This window comes from Thermobia domestica, chromosome 9 (genome assembly GCF_964235325.1).
Source record: "Thermobia domestica chromosome 9, izTheDome1.hap1.1, whole genome shotgun sequence".
In the NCBI taxonomy this organism is placed as follows: Eukaryota; Metazoa; Arthropoda; class Insecta; order Zygentoma; family Lepismatidae; genus Thermobia; species Thermobia domestica.
Window position 1 is genome coordinate 144,648,141 of NC_137462.1, and position 21,766 is coordinate 144,669,906.

Genomic DNA, 21,766 nt, shown 5'->3' on the forward strand with positions numbered 1-21,766 from the left:
AAAACTTCGTGACGCTCTACCCACCTCAGACGATTAACGAAAAAATAAAGTTTCTTCAACAATACCAAAACAATTTCTGATTGGTGGGGTTAGACTTAGAAATGGAAAGATTTAAAACATGTTTGCACAGTGAACATATGCTGCCTGGCGATACATTTTTCTTATTTCTGCTTCCAACCCATTAAAACAACCATTAATTACGCTTGTACCATCGTAGCAGTAATACTCCCCATTATATCGCATTGCGTCAGCAAAAATTTGTGACGTCATAGGTCAAAGGTCAATGCCCTTGGCCCGGGATCAATGACCTAGGCCAAATTCATCAATCTATTCCAGTGTGTAAAATATTTCGTTGAAGTATGCAACAAAACAAGTGTATTCCTGAAAAGTACTATTTTGAAAAATGTGTTATGCATATTGTATAACATGTGTATAGATTGTGTGATGGTTGTTAACATCGTTCATTGGCGCATATCTGTATTGATAAACAGTTTGTGGTCGTATGGTCATTTGATATTGCAATAGACTTAAGTTACTTCAATTGGAATTAAAATCATACACTAAAGACAAACTAGTGCAAGAAGTACAAAATAAATTGTATCAATAATATCCAGGTCCTTTATCTGGCATAGATGTATGTGGTTAACCAGTGCAGTGTAATAAAATGATGAATTTCAGTGATTTGTGGTTTTCAAGTACAACTCCAAGAAAATGTTCTGACATGTATTATTGCACTGTGATGAAAAAGTTGACAAGTTTTTGTTCTAAACAGTTCCGGTTCTTTTCAAAATGGTTCTTTACAAATGAGTGCAAGAATTTACGAACTTAAAAAATCAAACTAAAAGCTTTCAAACTGAATTTTCAAATTGTTTTTCAAAAAATTTTGAAACAAAATTTTCAAAAATTTTAAATTTATTCAAGCAAAAATTTTTAAACTAAAAATTGAAACAGATTTTTCTAACAAAATTTTGAAAAAAATTCAAAAAAATTCAAATAAAAGTTCAAAACAAAATTTTCAACTAAAATGCACTAAAAATAACTTCGTTTCACGGTTAACCGTCAAACTTGATCCGGTTTTTAACTATTCGATTAACAAATAAATGGTTTTCAATTCTTTTATCATATGTGTCACTGAGTGCATAAACGTTGAACAAAACTGTTCAAACCAGAATTTTCGAACTAAAACTTTTCAAACCAAGATTTTTAAATAAATATTTGAACAGTAATCGATAAATGTTAAGCAAAACTTTTAAAATTGTATGCAGCAAAGATTTGAAAGCCATCAAACCAATCAGATTGTATGGAAAATAGTAATCAGCCAATCAGATTGCATCAACAATAACTGTCAGTCATTAACTAATCAGATTGCATCACCTTAGACAGTGAGTTGTAACTAAAGTTCAGTGTTGTTGCTTATCAGGTATCATGTGTTGAAATATTGCCTTTAGACTGAGTCATAATTACAACTCTAAGATTCAAAGTGTGAAATTTTTAAGGTTACCTATCAGATTTCAAGTCCATAATTTAAAGCTCGAGATAAAAATCAACTAATCGAATTTCAGTAAAGATAACTTTCCACCAATGTTTTAGACTATGAGTTGTGACTAAAGTTCAAAATATTGTTTCATATCAATCGAGTATTGAACGTTAAGCACATCATTGAAACTTCGTGCCTCATACTAAAATTTTGTTTATTACAATTCCCAAGTTTAAAGAATGCTCCTACGTACCTCTCCCAAAGTGCATCAATATACCTAAATCGTAGAATTAACAATGTACTTAACCATATAATTATATGTTGTAGTTAGGTCTCAATTAGGTCAATAACCTGCGGCAATTGTTTACCTTAGAAAGGAATAAGCAGAACCAGCTGTGGTCTAGAAATGTTTACCGAATTTTGTTATTTGGTAACTCCCAAACTTGAGGAGTGGTCCTATCTACTGCAGCAAATTTTGAAAAGGAGCATTAAAGTATACATGTCCTTTATTTTGGCAATTTTTTACCCTTGAAAGGGAACGAGATAGACCACCCAAATTTATAGTGGTATATATATTAGTCCTATACTATTATACCAAATGTTTAAATTTGGCAATTTCCAAAATTTAAGGGGTGGGCCAAGATACCCCTCCCAAAATTTTAAAGGGGTGCAACAATGTACCCATGTCTTATAAAAGGGAATGAACCCCTGTACATGTTCATATGATACAAGACCTCATCAAAGGGGATAAATTATCAAAACCTCCGAAATTTGATTTTTTTTTCAATTTTTTACCCATAAAAATGAACGATGTGAACCCCTAAAACATACAGAGTATATACGTGGGTTCTAGGCTACCATACCAAATTTTTAAATTTGGCAATCTGAAAAATTTAAGGGGATGAACCTATGTACCCCTGCCAAAATTTAGGGGGGACAAGTTACCTCTACCAAAATGTAGAGGGGTAGCCCTAGGTACTCCTAGGTCATTGACCCTGGGACAGGGGCATTGACCTTTGACCTATGACGTCACAAAAAAATTGCTGACTCAGTTGCATATAGGGCGGGCACACTACTAAAACCTTGTCTACGGAGATAGCGTAATTCGACATTTAGACTTGATAAACTCTATCATTAAAGAAGCTAAACCAAAACCAGTTGTATTTACAACTGGTATAAATCTTTAAAAAGTCTTCACGGATTTTGTAATCCCCTTCATGTCCTACAGCATACTGCGCACACAAAGCAAATTGCTTAATTCCGGCCACATCAGAAGTTTCGTCCACTAATATTGGGAAACACTTACCAGTGTTAACATTTTTCACAAGTTCTTCTGTAATCAAATCAACGTAGACCCTACATATCAATGATTTCATTTTGTATTTGCGGACTTATATAGTTGACATTTATTACGCCTATTCAAAGTGTTCAAAGTGATCTTTTAATAACCCCACTAGAAGCCCGAAAACGCAACAAAACTCGAAAATTTCCATGATTTTCTATCGGTTCATCCAGCGAAAGTGATCCTGCATCCCTACTTCCGGGACCATTTTAATTCACGAAGTTTACGATTTTCGTTGAAAGCAAAATAAACACTGGAAAACAGCACGAAATATTTCCATGTGTGGGATATGGATAGACAACGTTAACCGTTAATATATTAAAGGATTGACTCCATTAATGAACTCTGCGGACATAAATGGTCTAGCTCTTTGTTGCTAAAAATAAAATTTTTACATGCATGGTATATGAATTATAGATAGCAGCCGTTATATGCTAATACGTAAAGGGATTCACTCTATTAATGAACTCGATAGGGATTAATTCCTCTAGCTATCTATTGCATAAAACAGAATTCAAAAATGCGATTACATGGATAGGATATGGGCTATAGATAACCACCGTTAAAATCTCCATGATCCGTTAATACGTTAACGAAATTGACTCAATTACCAACTCTGGTCAATGTAATTACTCTAGCTGTCTCTTGCAAAATAAATAAAAAAAAATCGCTTACATATATGGGATATAGATAACCAGCATTAAAATCCCAGTTATCCGTTAATACGTTAACGGATTGATTTTATTAACGTATTCGAAGTAATGTCTCTAGTTATCTGTTGCGAAAGAATTTTTCAAAAATTTGGTTGCATATACGAGATATGAGTTTCAGATAATTATCCGTTGTCTCCATTAACGAACTTGACCGAGATAATCGCCGTTTTCCAAAATAATAATAATAATAATAATAATAATAATAATAATAATCGCTTACATGTTTGGAATATGAGCTATAGATAGTCACCGTTAAAGCCGTTATTCGTTAATGGATTGACTCCGTTAACGAATTCGGTCTAGGTAATTGCTCTATCTATCTGTTGAAAAAAAAAACAGGATGCAGAAATTTGCTTACTTGTATGGAATATGGGCTACACATTGCCACCGTTAAAGTCACCGATATCCGTTAATACGGCAACGGACTGACTGCATTAATTACTGTTGCCACTAAACGAGACTTCAGATTGTCTCGTCTCATCTCGTATAAAGCATATCTTGTCTTGTGCCTCGTCTCGAAAAGATGTCTCGTCTCGAATGGTTCTGTCTCATCTTGTGGCAACACTAGAGCGGCTAAGGCCCACACAAAAAAAAAACATCTGTTATGCTAAATGGTTAAAATTACAACTTTTAACCAAGTTTGGTTTGGTTAACATAGCACAACACATAACACCACTACAATCTTCCAACAACGACTGCTTAGTTTCGACTGAACTAGTAATGAATTACTATGACAGGAATATTTGTCAATACCGTCGGTACAGTCGAAAGGCAAGCCTTACCCACTTATTCTGAATTATTTTTTTCAGAACTCCTGGCGCCAATTCAACAAATAAGGAGCCCTATATGACTTTCCAATTTCAAAATTGGCTTAAGTTCGAATAACATCATAAAACAATTTTAAAAAAGTAAATTTTATTTTCAAACCAGCATCTTTTCAAACCTCAGTGCCGAAAGAGGCTGACACGTTTCTGGCTTTGTTCGGAACAAGAAAATTAAACAATGGTTAGTTACTGATAAAATTGCCATTAAGAGAACATGTATTTCTACACCAGGATTTTTATACATAGATATCCCCATCAGCCCCGGAATGAAATCTGAAACACTGATCTCGATTAATGCTTTAACATTCTACTGTACCTGAATCAATTGAAAAATGGAAATGAAAGCTGTTTGCAAGAATAATTTTAAAAAATAACTTTATGTATTCCATGTTCTTTGTAGGATAGTCCTCATTTGAAACGCTGGCATACATTTCGAAGGCAAATAATTTATTCTGAGTTAATAAAGTTTTCAACAAATTCAAAAATTGTGTTTGCATTTTAGAGACATGAGAAAGGTCTCGTCCCACTAACACAACACTAACGAATTTGGTCGAGATAATACCTCTATTTCTTTTGCAAAACCAAAATAAAAAATTCGCTTATATGCATGGGATATGAGCAGATGCGTTATTTGGGGATGATAAGGAGGTCAATTGTTCCCCTAAGTTATATCATAATAATGGTATATCATTACCATAGTATACCATAATAATAATATGCAGGGTGATTTTTTTAAAACTCACGGATTTCATTTGGGTCTAGAATTTCTAACTGGAGTCCGATTTTCACACGGTTTGTTGCAAATGATTAAGGAAAAATGGGAGATTTATGGGACCAGGTTTACTGGTTTTAATTCATCCGGAGTAATATCGACCATGCCTCAAGAAAAACAGGAAATATTCGCCAGTGTACTTTACAATTCGAATGCAGTTTTGCATTTCTGAACCGAAATTTCAGAATACAAATTAAGTGTAGTGAGAATACAAATTAAGTGTTAGTGGTAACGCCTATAAATCGCATGTTGAATAGCTATACCTGGTTTCTTGCGACAAACGACGGAGAGATTTCTTGGGAGACCTAAAGAGTCGATAACTTGACATCTTCCACAACACTCGCCTGCGGGGTCCGATGCTTCCCTGTCTCACTCAGAAGCGATGGTATTTCTTCCAAGTTATTCACTAGCGACCATATAATGTTCCTATCTGTTACAAAGAAAGAAAACAAAACAATAATTCGCTTAAATGTATGAAGTGTGGGCTATAGATACCGACCGTTATTTGTTAATACGTTAACGGATTGACTTCATTAACGAACTTAGTCGATTTAATTGCTGTAGCTATCTGTTGCATCGCTTACGTGTATGGTATGGGCTATCGATAGCCATCGTTACACGTTATAATGTTAACGGATTGACTTCGTTAACGAACTCGGAAAAGAGAATTGTTTTAGCTGTCTATTGTTAAAAAAAAAATAACATCCTTAGTTATTAAGAGTTATCGTGCAGAGTAACGGGCGGACGTACTAACAATACAATAAGACTCATTACGTAATTCTAATAACAAATTGAAGAACTAACATTAGTATAGGGTGTCCATATGAAACCTCCCTGATCACAAATTTTAATTGCATGGAAACTATCAGTGCCAGAGAATAACGGTTTGCGGCATCTTAAAGAGCAACTCAAACAGTTTTTTTTTTTTTTTGTTGTTGTTGTTGATTGTTAATTGTTATTATTTTAAGCAGGTGTTCAGTAACAAAGTTTATATGAATTTTTATTATTTGTTACACGAACAAATATGACAACAGCACAAGAGAGAGAGCAAAGTGTGTGGTGTGGTTAACTGAGATTAAATCACCAATTACCGTGCAAAGGAACTTCAGACGAAAGTACCAGCGGGACCATGTCTCATATATCGCTATTCCTGTAATAAGGCGTTAAATTCAAGTAAAAAAAAATGTGTATCGAGACAGATGAAGCTTTAAATGAAAATAATATGCACCAAATTCAAAGAAACCTATACATGCATATTGATTGCTTTATTTCATTTGTTGATATTCTATTTCAGACTTTTTTCGCTTCCAGAATTTATTATTATTTCGACTCACACTCATGAAACAGATTCCCCTTCAACTGTGAAACGAAACAAAATTTAAATGCTTCCCCTTTCCTTAAACTGGGCAGCTTCAACGGACAAAGTACCAATACGGCAATACACATTTTTGCGGAAAAATTCACAATATTAGAAGTAGGATACAGAACATCCATAACACATCTCTGTATGCTGTGCCTGAAGTCGGTATATGTAAAGCAAACAAAAGATTTGTATTAACTGAGAAGACAAACTAGTAAAGAAATGTTGTGTAATATTTTGTAAGATACATTAATTTACTTGATAATTCTTACACAAAAATTTATAGAAAGTATTTAAATGCCAGATATTTATTTCGAGCTTTCTAAACTTAAAGAATACCTTTATTAATTGTTTTCTCCCATCTTATGACATCTAGTGAGCTTCATATAAACAAGGCTATAATAAATGTATGTATTTTGAATAATGGAAAATGAAACAAGCTGAAAAAACTACCTTTATTATTATAATTTTTGAGAATTAAAAAAATGTTCAAGTATTTTGGATTTTACATAACTGAAAAATATAAGGCTGTCTCCAGTCGAATCGAATACAAATGCGAACTGCAAACTGTTTTAAATTTTATACTAAACAAAAATCGTATCTCATAATTGCGAGAGAGGGATACGATAACATAAGTTTATATTGTTTGACATATAGTCACATTTACCTTAATAAGCAATAACGCATTTGTTACTACAACAGCAGACCCCAAAGAAAGGCGATCGGGTCAGATGCTGAAAGTATGTTTTGCTCAACCATTAAAATGTGGGACATTTGCTCAAGTACCTTATCTTGCTATTGATCATGAACTGGAAATCCATGACTCCAAGGCGCGAAAATCTTGGCTAATGGCCAGAACGGGGGTTGACATTTTCATATATGATAAAATATACGCGGCGTTGTCACAAGTTAGATAAAATTTTATTATGATTTCTTATTAATAAGATTGAATGTTTTTCATGAATCATTTATGTTAAAGGTGCATGCGCTTGCAATTTAGGACTCAATCCTAGCAGTTATCACATCCTCAGTATCATATTTTCCATATTACGAAGGCAAAACACTGTATCTGAGCAATTCAAGGTACTCTTTCATTGGTTAAAAGACTTAAGAAAAAGAGTTTAATTAATTACAGACGATATTGTTTAAAACAAACTATCCTTTTACGCCGTATGTACGAATTCAACAAATCACATTACTTTCTTAGGTTATGTACAGTAAAAGAGCTGTATTGAAGGAAATTATATTAAATTTGAGATTATTTGAAACAAAATGTTTTATGCGTAGATTATAACAAAGATTAAGAATAGTGTTAGCCAAGAGATTAGATTTAAGGCTGTTTCGTCTTAAAAATGAGATGTGAAAGTATTGTCTATAAAAAACGTGTTTATTTGAAGAGTTTGGTGTCATCTCGAAAATTCTACCTCGATATTATGTTGGGTAACACTAATACCATAATATATAGTACTATTATATACAAGAGTGGAAGTGATTAGCTCATCACGTAGACCATACTTCTTTAGATAAAAATAAACGTGAAATTTGAACAGAATATTCCTTGGGTGTACTCCACTCCAAAGAAAGTGCTTATGATATCGCGAGCACAAAATATTCTATGCTGCGTTGTCATGTCTGGATTTGTTTTACAAATTATATAAGAGATTATTTCGTAGAGAGGCAAATATCAAGAAATATAATAGACGTTTATTATAACACGATTAACTGCCACATTTTTTTTTTTTTAATATGGGAAGATGTTTTTGTATGAGGAGGTAAATAGCAATAAGTATAACATATACGTAATATTATTATATAGTAAATTTTATATCCACAATCTGTCTTTAATTGACATTTACTCATTTTTAGTTCTCTCCTATTAAAAAAAAAAAAAACAGTGAGCATTACCGGCTACCACCACAGTATAAGTGCCGTAAAATGTGTAACTTTCGTCAAGGGGAAGATTAAGTTTGTTTCAGAGACTTCAGAGACTGTCGAATGTGAATATTCGCTTAAGTTGGAGGTGTGGAATTCGGTACATAGATTCTTAATTAAAAATAAGGGAACACGTGTTTCAAGGGATCTTCCCGTGAGGACAACGGAAACTTCTGCTACTGTATGTATAATCAGAATACGACAAAATGTGTATTTAATAACTAGCCGTCGGTCTGGGGACTTCTCCCAGAAACCGCCGCATTTTCTTGGCCTAAGGCCTCACATCTCATAAACCTGCAAGCATACCGAATTTCAGTTCAAACATTAAGTTTCATGTTTCTAACTTTCGGGATCCCCAGATATCAAGGCATCATTAAATTCAAAGACCTTAAAGAGGATTACGTAATATTTTATCATTTAATATGGAAGTTGTACTATGGTTCTTTCAATTCCGGTTTGAGTAGAAAGATTAATGCTGAGATGGAATATATTCTTGGGACACTTAATTGATTAAAGGAAATCGCTTCTCGCTATCTATTACCTTTTTATCATTATTACCTGTGGTATCATGTTTCGTGCGTATCTGCCCAAGACATGATCTCCTTCGTCTGTGATCAGGGCCACAAATAAGATAGTTTTACTTCTTGTGATAATGTTTTGTTTGTAACTGTTCAATTCATGTTATACCAACACAAGAGTTTGTAGATAGTTCAGATGCTCCACTCCTATGTTAGAAGTGTTATAATACTTGAAAGAAGGATTTTGAACTACGTTTATGATTAATTAATACAGGGAAAGTACTTGACTGGTAACAAAAGATCGTTTTTGTGTTACAAAGAGCAAAAAATAAATTTACGTTTCTTTTCATGAAAGTTTCTCCATAATTTATTGATATTTTCACCATGTAAGTTTGCAGTATTGCTTCACTGTATGATTTCATAATGTGGTTCTGTATTAGGGTGTCAGATATTTGATGTATTGCTTGTCAGTTGTTTTACATTTTGGTTTGAAAAAGTGATTACACACGGTGCGCATATTACCCCAGCATCGGGAAATATGCGCCCTTACCACCCTTTGGCATATTTTGGTGTATGACACCTTTCTGTAAACATTTTTCTTCATGCTTGCTAGTGGAATTATTTACGGAGGTATTAAACTTTTCAACTGCATAGTGATTTTCGGATTCCTTTCTTCCATCTCTGCCTAAAAGCTCATTTTGTCCTTAGGGGGCGCACATTCGACGCAATTACTTTAGATTTAGAAACATATTATGTTTCCGTTACTGTTGGCGCGTTGTAGAGTTTATTATCCCTTATATCCAGAGTAAAATTTACCTATGAAAAGCATAAGATTTCTTAAATGCAAGACTTGCAAGACTCTTGCAAGCGAGACCAAGACCAAGGGTTCCAGAGCAAGACCAAGACCAAGATTGGATGTGCAAGACCAAGACCACCCCGGTCTTGGTCTTGCATTTGCTCATCACTACTTTCTACCTAGGGATGCCAAAATCTGATAATAAACATATAAACACATTATTTATTGGTACCTTGTAAGTAGCACTTCCTTTACATAATTATGTCGGGAATTACCAAGAATCCCATTCCAAATAAAGCAGAGCTACATTGTACTCTGTTCGTACATTATGTATTCATCTTCAATGATATTCTTGTTTATTAAATAGGTCTATTGCAATTCCATTATGTTTGTGACTGCCTTTATATTCAACATTAGAAATAGTAGACTTACTGGAATACACTGTTTAGTCGAATAGTACTGCCGTGCCAGTTAGACTTCTGATTAAATTTATTGACCTCTTTTCTATGCTTGTCTTTTGATTTGAAATAACTACAAAGACTACTTGAGGACTTTGATTTTTGTAATGTAGCATATAAGCACAGCGTTTCTGTGCCAAGTGTATATATAATGATGCGTTTGATGTTCTATGCTAAGAATATTAAACACACCAAACTGCACAGACCTTTCTTTGTTGTCTACATACGTATGTTCGTATTTGACCTCTGAAAGAGAGATATTTCATTACATTACGTAACAGAACGCTTTATTTTTAAATCTTGGGTATATGCGTCACAATTTCTCTGGCATGATAAATGGGATTAGATAATTATCATATATATTTCCTGAGCAGTTTCATACTGGGTTATTTATTACCTACCGTACATATATTTCAAGACTTGCTTGAATCATACTTTGTTCTTGAAAGAGACTCTCCTTGATGTACTCTTTATACATTAATCGGTCTCTACGAATCCTACGAATCTGGAGATTGTCAATTAAGTTTGTCAAGGTTAACTGAGTATATTAGCATTTCTAAGAATAATGTTCAACTTGTACGTGCATTGAAAAATTCAAGCAGTGTTATAGAACTTCTTTTGCCTACACAACTTGGCCCGATCCAGTAAGTCATAAAACGCCTCCTGGAAATCCTGGTCTGTAAGGTGTGTTCAAAGTTCTCGTCACTACTTCCGGATGGTGGAAACCTCGCCAAAAAAGAAAACCTTAAGTGGTGCTTTTAGTTTGGGAAAAATAAAATAATAACAGGGTATGGAAACAAACACTTCTTCTATGCCAAAACTTAAAAATGTACTGCATTGTGTAATGCACTCTTTGTAAGTTTTGCTCCTCCGTTGAGAAATGAGGCACAAAAATGCACACAGCTCCTGTTTCTTTAAACCCAATGTTATTCTTTGATTATTTGACGGAATCGAAACACTTTTTTTTTTTTTTTTTTTTTTTTTGAGTTACATGAGGTCTGATATTATTTTGAGATGCATTTCAGTCATTTAAAATGATATCCCGACCTTTGTCGATCATTTCAGTTCTTCTGACAGACCTGCTTGGACCTGGAAATACATTTTGCACAGACTTCCGGTTAGTACTAAATATCTGTGGTAGGACGTGTACTGCATTTAAAAATTAGAAAAATGTGTTTGAAGTTAATATTTTTCTTTTTACAATTTCTTCTACTATTCAATAAACATGTCTAAAAATAATAGCATTTTAACACAGATTTTTGCGAACAATAGTCAAAAAGAAATTATTGCTTCAGAATATAATATGGAAGTTTAGGAAAGTGTTAAGAGAAGAAATATTTTCCGAATCTAAAGGCCGGGTTTTAAAGTAGTATAACTGTTTACTTTGAACATGAGCTATTCAACAAACCTGAACATTAATGTTTAAAACAGGATTCGGTAAATCTATGCCCCATGAGACGTTCCACAAGATTCCTTTTGGTGTTTGGTAGCACTTACCTGTACCTGCACGAATTATTTACAATGTGACCCTACAACAGAAATTTCCGTGTGCAGGTGAACTAATATGCTCTTGCTATTCAGATATTTAACAAAATCACTGAAATAACTAGACATTATCGAAATTTCATACAATTATTTAATTTTTAAAGCATTTGTGAAAGTATTCGAAAAACATCTTGACTTGATTTCAAGCTGCCTTGTGACTTAACCACTTTGTTTAGAACTGGCGTCCTTGTGTCCTTAGGTAACAAAGAAAGTTCTTCTTGTGTTCATATCTTCATGTCATTCAAATCATTTCTCCTTCCTTTTTTTTTCTTCTTTGAACTTACCTAAGTTGATGCTGTACCCTCGTGTCTGCCCTCATTTCTACTCCTGATTCTAAGGTTCTAGCCACAATCCAGGTTCTTGTCACGCCATTCTGAAAGCTGACTATGTGTGATATAAGAAGTGTGAAAAATGTTGGCTGACAATAGCACGGAGAAACGTTCGTTCAATTTGCCACTTTAAAAATCCTCATCGCCACAATTTCAGAATTTCACGTGTTTTCATTTCTTGTAAAATCTGCCCAAACTTTGTATCCCCCCAAACCCTCTTTGCTCTATAGAAATATCTGGTCCTACTATTGCTTAAGAAATGCGGTGAAATATTAGAATTTTCTGTCTTTTGTCTACCTTTTTCTTCTTTTTTAAATTTTTCGTCTCTCTTATGTGGGTACAGAGAACCCCCACAAAAATACTGGGGGTATTCGAGCACCGAACCACCTCCGGAATCGACGCCCCTGATTTTCATTTCAGATTCTCTAATTCACGGTCAAGGTTTCCTTCCGGCCATGTCTGTGGACGCTGAAACCAGAAGTAGTTTGTATATGTAATTCCTGTTTGTTGTAACTATCTATTGTTAACATGATTGCAACATTCAAGGATTGCAACATCCTCCTCAATAAAAGCATTCAGCTGTCTGTCAGTTGATAGAACGCAAGTGTAATTGTATTGTGTGTGGTTAAGTTTGTTTCAAATATATATATATATATATATATATATATATATATATATATATATATATATATATATATATATATATATATACTTGTCGACATAATCATTTTCAGGAAGACCAAAATACACGTCATGAAAAGAAGTTGTTAAACATAAATGAAAAATAAACGGGAGGATTCTTTTTTTTTCTTACTAAAATTAGTCAGTGTTCATGCTTGTGAATCTTTCTGTCTCGATTAGTTGTTTACAATTGTCACGTGATGTGACTTGGCTTCAGAAGATTGGAAGAAGTTATACACAAGTTACTAATAATATAAAGTAACAAGTATATATTTAGACTACACAAAAAAAAAATCTCTTAAGATTTGTGAACCAACCAGAGTTTGAAGTTCGTAAAAAGTGAACTTGTAAAGTGGAAAGTGGTAAATATTTTTATTTATCTTAATTTACTTGTTTTCAGATTTTTAAAATTTACTTCTTTTTCATCTTCTGCAAGAGGTTCTGAAACAGGGGAACTAATAATAATTTGGTTCCAAATCATGTGAATCTGAAGGTCTGTACTTGGTTCAGTAGCGGGGGGTACAGACTATCATGCATGATCAACCCACACAAAATAGGCCTTTCTCTATCACATTATTAAGCTTCCAGTAACTAATATAATGTAATTATCTATGTACTAATTGGCTAAGCATTAATATTGTCGTAATTTACTTCAGTGGCAGCAAACTTTATACACAAAGTTAATAATTTAGTCGCAAAAGTGGTACTCTCTTTTGGCAAGATGTTGAACTAACCAATCTCTGCTGAACTAACCAAACTATGGCAGAGCATAATATGAATAGTGCAATCTTAAGTATGCAAACAGGAAATATACCCACAATATTTTAGTAGATTTTGTGGAACTTTGTTTATTATTATATTATCGATAATGGTTGTCTTACTGTATCGTAGTATCAAGTAACGGTTTAAACGTGTTAATCCATTTGTACATACGTTTTCTGCAAGTTAAAATGCATTTAGGTAAGGTTAAAAAAAAATATTCAGAAAGAAATGGCACACTGCACATGATATTTTATAATCATTTACATTAAACGCTAAACGATGTTCAAATAATGTTTCCATGAAAGTAAATGACATTAGACGAATTTGAAATATGTACCTTATCCAAGTTCTATGTAACTTACGTACGGCACCAAGGGATGCTTGCTAAAATGTTAGTACATTATGTTTTAATTAATATTAAGTACTGTTAAACGCCAGCAAAAAGGCATTGGCGAAACACTGACAATGTTAGAATCAGCGATTGGTTGCATAAAATTACAGGCTTCCATCGCGACGCATTTTCTTCAGACACAGAGTTAACTTTTAAAATGATACGTCGAAAGTTTCAGATCAAGCCGTTGTTTCCTATGACTACCAATAAAAGTCTCAAGGTTAAACGTTAGGATTTGTAGCTTTACTTTCGAATGAAGAATTGGATTCATTAGAGAATGGGAAATCGGAATTAGTGCTTATGTGGCTATTGTGTCTGCGATCTATAGAGATCTGGGCAATTGTTATTAAATTTGCATTGCAGTATTCTATTCAGATGAATCCATTTATTCTGCTACTTTCCACGGATTCCGAAAAAAGAAGAAAAGTTTACAGTATTATTCGTGTCTATCAGATGTGATACTCCAATCTATAGATATCGTTCAGCCGAACAAAATGAGTGTAAATTCTCATGCATAGTTTTCGAGAAAACCGATAAAAAAAATAAATTTCTTTTTTAAGAATTTATGCTGTAAATTAAGCTCAAGCTTTTCATTATCACATGAGCAACATGACAGTACACGGTATAATTAATGAGATATAGTTCATAATTATGATTAACTCTCACATTTTAGATTTTAACTAAATTATTGCCCAAAGATAAGACATATCAGTCGATCAGTAACATCCAACTGAGCAAAATATTCTTCAGGGCAAATTCTGGTGTGGAAAATCGATATTTTTTTAAAAAAGTTTGTTTTTTGGTGCTGAAAATATTATGTTCGTTGCCGTTAATAATTTAATACATTTTTTTAATTTGCTGTAATAGATTGTTTAATTATTTAACTAATTAATTATAAATGTTGTTTGTATAAATAAAATACATAATTAGCATGTTGTACCTACATATTGTTGTTTGTCTTCTGTTAAGAGTGACACACACATACATACAACAGTGACGCACGTATTGTTGTAATACGAACTAAATTCCGCCCGGAAAACATGATAAATATTTATTTTTCTTATGTATTTCCGTGTAAAAACTTAAATGAGAAATATCTGTAGGTAATAACAAACGAGCGTCCATGTTTCGAAAGGTTTTATTTTCTCGTCAATACAAAAACTCGACGTTTTGTACACAAAATATGATCTTGTACAGTACACTGATCTTGGAATATGCAGTATCTGTGTTAGTTAAATATATATATATATATATATATATATATATATATATATATATATATATATATATATATATATATATATATATATATATATATATATATATATATATATATATATAGAATAAACAAAAATCTCTGTGGTTATTGTTTACACACTTTTCCTTAAAATGTAGCCTTGGTGCGGAACGAAGATGAAACTTGAGATAGCGAAGAAAAATGAAACTAACTGAAGAGGTCAATCGATTTTGGGATGTCGTTCAGTTGGTAAATACTTGAAAATGACCTGGAAACTCTACCTAAATGGAAAACTGTTGTAAAAAGGAAAAGAATAAGGGCACAGAAACGAAGAAGAATTTCAACAAATTGTTACTTTTCTCATGTGCTCTGAACATTCTTTTCTGTTATGTATTTCTTAATATTTTTCCTTTTCTTTTAAAATGATAGCAGGAAAATTCCTGTTCGGTTCTAATGAGCAAAATGTTGGTGCTGGACCAAGCACGTACTCAGGAGTTTATTTCGGGGGTAGTCTAAATTCATTGTGAGGATAAATTATATTAAAATTTGTAAAATCATCCTTAAAATTATACTAAATTTATGGAAAAGTCGGGATTTGTAAGAGGGGAATCCAAACCCCATCAGGACCATCCCATGTTCTTGCGTCTCTGTACTAAGTCACAGACGATTCCACGGGGATATGCAAAGTACACGTGTACTTCTAGTTTGGCTTAACGAATCAACGCGTTGATACAACTTAGTTAACTTCCTATCTTTTCCACGACATAACATTTGGGAGAATCCCTTAATCATTGAATAATTTAGTAATACTATTATTAGTATTAGTAGTACTAATAGTATTAATATTCTACTATTATTGGTAGCTCACTTGTCACAATTTAGGTGTTTCCTTATACTGTTGTACTCCACCTTCAATTTGACATAAGAATTGCTTGTTTCAGTATGTATTGTTTGTCCTTCCGCTTCCTTGTTCTATCTTTCCGTGTTGCGCGAAAAGAATTTGTAGAAATATCTTGTATCGTTTTTAACTATTCACTCTTCTCTTTCCAATGCTTCAGGAAATCGAAATGTTTATTGGGATCACGAAAGTTAGACTTACAAGATTGTATGTTAGTAAATACGTGTGTCTGTTACTCCACACAAGAATTCTTGGAACTAAAGCAAATTTTTGAATTGTCTTTTTGCAAAAGATAGCTAAAACGATTTGTCTCAGCTGAGTTCATTAATGGGGACAATATTTTTAATCTTCACGGATGATCTGTATATCTCATATAAGCAAAACCCAAACCCAGATGACCCAGACAAAACTCGTGACCAAAGTGACTTGGACAAAAGTCATGATGTGACCAGAGTGATCTGGACAAAAGTCGAGAACAAAACGACCTGGATAGAAGTTTGGACCAAAGTAATCCGGACGAAGGACGTGACTAAAGTGACCCAATCATCCATGACCTGTTGCATCACTCTTGGGTCAACCTGAGAGGAGGTGAAAAAGTTTAAACTCTTCACAAAGGGTTGTAGTAATCTCTTTCGTTCGCACCACGATTAAATAGTATTTGCACTATCATTCCGATGGCGATCATAACCAAAGGGCGCCGATTCTGGGGGTCAAGGGGGCCCGGGCCCCCGAAAACTCATGTGGGGCCCCTTATTGTATTTGTAAATTTACAATATTTGGCATAATTTGAATGCAATTGGTCTTAAAATCCTCATATATGCTTTCTGCATCTGAATACCCCCCCCCCAAATTTACAGAGAAATCGGCGCCCTTGATCATAACATAACGATAACCGAAATTTCTAAACTCCTTGAGTCGCCACTAGTAACAAGTGCATCCAGATCTATTAAAGAAGTTGACCCTACCCCAGAGAGAAAACATTGCATAAGATTGTCCGGACCTTTGTATGTAAAGTTAATTGGTTTAGGGAATTATATAAAGCATCAACTTATCTATATACAAACATACTTAATTACTGAAAACAAGCAACCGACAACTGGTCATCATCAATCTTCAATGTGCTGAGATGTTGGTCATGGACATAAATAGTTGGTTTACTTGTTAGACTTCTCTCTTTAATGACTTGATTTTCCGGTAGCAACATAACTCAGGAGAATTGCAGCTTATTATATAGTGGATGACTTTTTAGAACATATATCAAACAGGTAATAGGGCTAATAGAAACAGAACGTATTCTGTATGTATGCATGAACTTCAGTTAGATAGCTTTTGTTTCTAATTATAAATTAGAATTGCGCTGATTGTAGCTTAAAACATATAGACCATAATATGTGTATATGTAGATTTCTTACTTTTTAAAATGACTTTCACTTATTTATAAATATATTCATTTCTTCGCAACTTAATCGTCATTCGATAATCTAAATTGTAAGTAACGCAAGGCAGAAACATCTAGGTTTCCACAAAGTAGTGATCTCAAAATTTAAAATTTTTTATTACTATAGTGCTGCCAAAATGTCTTGAGCCGTGGCAAAAATGTGAACTAAAGCTCACACCCTCAACATACCCACGCGTTGAGCCAATAAGAGTTCAGTTACTGCTAAGCGAGAGAGCCTTGCAGCCGTCTCCGCCAAAGGCAGTGGAATTCCTTCAGCCGATAGCAGCGCTTGGAACCGAAGACTAGGTGTCAAGTCAATGTGGTATATTTATAGCAAACACACAAAAAGTCCTACATTTGAGAACGATTCGGTGCTGGTCAAGTTTAGGCACACGACATATTCCAAAATTTACAGGTAAAAGTCAATTCTTTGCATGTAAGACATGTTTATAAGGAACATATTTCTGCAAGCGCCAGAATTAAATAGCACTTAATGCAGTTGTATTTTATGCTTACAAGTGTAGGGTTACTACTGTAAAATCATTATAAGTGCTTTAAAATGATTCGGCAGAATATTTCTGCACAGTCTACAAAAGCTGAATTTCATGTTTACAAGTGTAGCGTTACTAGTGTGAAACCATTACAAGTGCTATTGGAACTCGTATCACTGCGAAAACCAATGTGCTGTCACAATCTTTTGCTTACGCGCATACGCACCATCGCTGACGTGCCTTGCGTGGGCCGACTAGCTATGCCCTACTCTGACTCGGTTAGATAGCATTCATGCTTTTTAATGGCCACCGTAATGTGTTATTTTGTGTATTTTATACCGTAATGTTTATATTCGGACGCTGTATTTATACGCAAATCATGAATAAATTGTAATTTTTCAATAATTGTTTAATACATTTTGCAGAACATTTAGGAGAATTCAGCTGTGCAAGATGATTTTGGCAGAGATAGTTACTTTTGTATCATTTACTTTCATTTACGCCAACAAACTTTTTAAGGTGATTTGCTTTAATTATTTTATTAATGTTGGAAATGTATTCTGAATACATAATTATTTAGAGTTCTCTTCGTTTTGCGGCTAAAGGAAACTCAGCAAAATCTAAAAAGTCGAATTTAAAACTAAGTTGTTAATTTTCCTGTTAGTTGTAAGAGACTACATATACTGTAGGCATATTTTTTCATGTTCAATCCTAGCCATAGGAACTAAATACACGTTTCTGATTGATTGCATGGGGTCAAGGTGGAACAAAATGAGCCCTGCGGGGCTTCTAACCCGTTCCTCCTCCTCCTCCTCCTACTACTACTTATACTATGGATTCGTATAGCAAAACTGTACGCGTAATGTAAGTAAATAACTTTTTGAGTAGTATTTTCATCTCATTTTAATAAAAAATGTAATGAAATGTTTTAAAAATAAAAAAAAGGCTTTCTTTGTGTCGGGTTTGAACCCACACAAAAAGTGATTATTATTACTAGTCTGTTGTGCTACCACGCTCGGCTACGAGAACCTTCAGCAGCCAGCCTTTGATTTCTGCTATATGTATGCTACATGACGAGAAACGGATAACTTCAACCAATCAGAACTTAGCTCCTATGGCTAGGGTCGAGTGTGATTTAAAAATATGCATGCTGTACAAGGATATTATAAATAGAGGATCTGGCCATATGTATCTTCATCCTATTAAATCGGTGAAGCCAAAAAGCAACAGAGTATCGGCACGTCTGATTGGCTACTCTTGTTTCTGCTATCGTCTGATTGGCTACTTTCGTTTCCGCTATGATTGTTGACTCAAAACATTGCGATCTTATTGGGCGGAGTAGACAGAGTAGGGGTGGCGAAACTGTGACGTATGGCTTCAAGATTTTGTTGTAAGGGCAGATCCTCTATTTTATAAGATCCTTGATTCTGAAGTAGTAATTCGAGTTTCTTCTTCTTTTAACGGATCATTTCGTAATGCGAATTGCCATTTAGTGAGATGCAGATTCAAAATACCTCAATCATTACAAAATGTATTTAAATTAACAAATAACATTCAACTACAAATTACAACTAATAAACATAATTGTGCAGATCAAGTATAGGTAAGCCCCATTAAACTTCAGTGAACTAAGAAATCGTAATATCCAAGCGAAAACTGAGGTATTACAGAGTAATTCCATAAACATGTTCTTACCGTGCGAAGAGCGAGCATGAGCTAGTTATGCAACTGATAGATTAGATACCGCTTTCAAATTTACTTAAAATCAAAGGAAAATGTATAACTATCTATTTCTTGATAGACAATAGAAGATAAAATTTCATATTCTGACAACATATGGTACATAATTTCTTTCAATGGAATTTCATCCTGAACAAAAATTTGCCGACCCTCAGCAAATTAAACCTTTTCTCGAGTCAGCAATTTGTATGTATCAGGAGATTTTTAAGATCATTAGATGGGCATTTGCTCTGGTGTAGTGAATGTAATAGTTTCTAACAGACTTAGATTTCATTGTAAACGGTTATCCCATTTGCTGAGTTGTTCTTTCCATTGCTTTGGATGATAGAAATCTCTATCTCTGTATGTTAACCTTCTGTATTTCTATGGGTTTTACATCGCTCTTTATAGTGTAGCCTACTAATTTTGTAACCCAAAGATTCCGATGTCACTCACCAGATTATTTGTCTTCGGATATTCCAAATACTGGTATTTTTTTCTCAATATTTTGATTTACAAAATGTTCAGCCCGTGTCGTTCAGGTCAATTACTTTTTCAAGGTTTATACTATATTTCAAACATTTAATTTGATGATTGTGGTTTGTTTCAAAGAAACTTTAAAATACAGTACCTGCCTTCTTGTGCGGTATAAATGGTTTCTAAATGAGATAACACTTCTTAACATTTAAAAGCAACAAATACAACTCAGACATTTTAGACATTTGGAAATAATAATCTATATTGTTTTGTGCAAAAAATTGCATGCTTAGTTCAAGAAATACCGTAGACTTTAAGGCACGTAGCCAGGATTTCGTGAAGGGGGGGGGGGTCCGTGACATGAAATACTGTGGTCATCACAAAAGGGGCTCGATCATTCTAAACTATTTTACTGGAACATATATTGGTTCGTTTAGCCAGGATTTCGTAACGGGGGGGAGGGGGGGGAGTGACATGAAATTCTGAAGGCCCAGGCGCTCGATCAATCTAAACTACTTTACTATCAACATATATTGGTTTGTTAGGACAATAAAATGAGGAAATGTTGGCAAGTATTTTAATAACAAACTATGAAGAAATTTCGAGCAAAATAATTAAAAAAAAAGTATTGAAAAAGATTTTGCAATATTTACGTCCTTCTCCTGTTTATTCAAATATAACAATTTTCCTATCGTTATGACGTCAATTATTATAAAAAGTACATACTGAATACTCTGTTGTAAACTATCCTCTAATATAAATAAAATAAAGAGTTTGTTTGAGTGTTTGTCTGTCTGTCTGTGTGCGGCCTGGGGACCGGACGAGTGGACAGAGAGTTACCAAATTTTGGTCAGGGGTACCTTGGTCCAGGCCCCAGATCAAGACGAAGCGTTTTTTTTTTCAAATTTCGAAACCGTGGGGTCTCAGGGGGCGTTTACCGAAACCGGCTTGGGAACCCGACAAATTGACCGAGAGTTACCAAATTTTAGTCACGAATACCTTGGTCCAGGCTCCAGACCAGAGTTAAACGTTTTTGTCGAAATTCGAACCAGGGGGGTTTCAGGGGGCGTTTACCGGGACATGTAAAAGTAGTAGAAAATGACCGATATTTATTTATTTATTTAACAATTACCAGATACAACTCAGAGGTCATTTCACATTGGATATCCAACAACATTAACAATGGAAAAGATTTGGGAAGGTATCGGCCAGGGCCTGTTTAGTAGGTGCCATCCCGGCATTTGCCAGGTAGGACTAAGGGAAACCCTGGAAAACCTCAGTCAGGATGCTAGTTAGCGGGATTCGAAGCCACGACCTCCCGAATGCGAAGCCAACGCTCTACCACTTGAGCTATTAGTGTCGAATTCATATTTTCGCGGTCGCTGAAATCAATGGTGAAACTCCAGTAGCATTAACTTCCAAATTCACGCTATTCGCCTCCGGGCCGGGGGTCACCGGAAGGGGAGAGGGGTGAGATACCAAGACATGTAAAAGTAATCCAAAATGACCGATATTAGTGTCAAATCCATAGTTTTCGCGGTCGCTGAAATCAATGGCGACACTTCCATTAGCGATGACTTGCAAGTATGCGAGCCGGGAGTCAGCG

The 21,766-nt window shown here is 34.3% G+C and overlaps 1 protein-coding gene across 2 annotated transcripts in view; it reads left to right on the forward strand.

Moving 5' to 3' along the window:
• The window catches only part of LOC145695085 (arylalkylamine N-acetyltransferase 1-like), a 252,867-nt gene that overhangs the window by 71,145 nt on the left and 159,956 nt on the right, over nucleotides 1–21,766 (forward strand). The window contains exon 1 of one of the 2 annotated variants that reach the window (XM_081771967.1): nucleotides 13,028–13,109. The exons of the other annotated variant lie outside the window; for it this stretch is intronic. The gene's annotated coding sequence lies outside the window, so the exon portion shown is untranslated. Of the gene's footprint in view, nucleotides 1–13,027; nucleotides 13,110–21,766 lie in introns of those variants that run through there. 2 annotated transcript variants of the gene reach the window in all.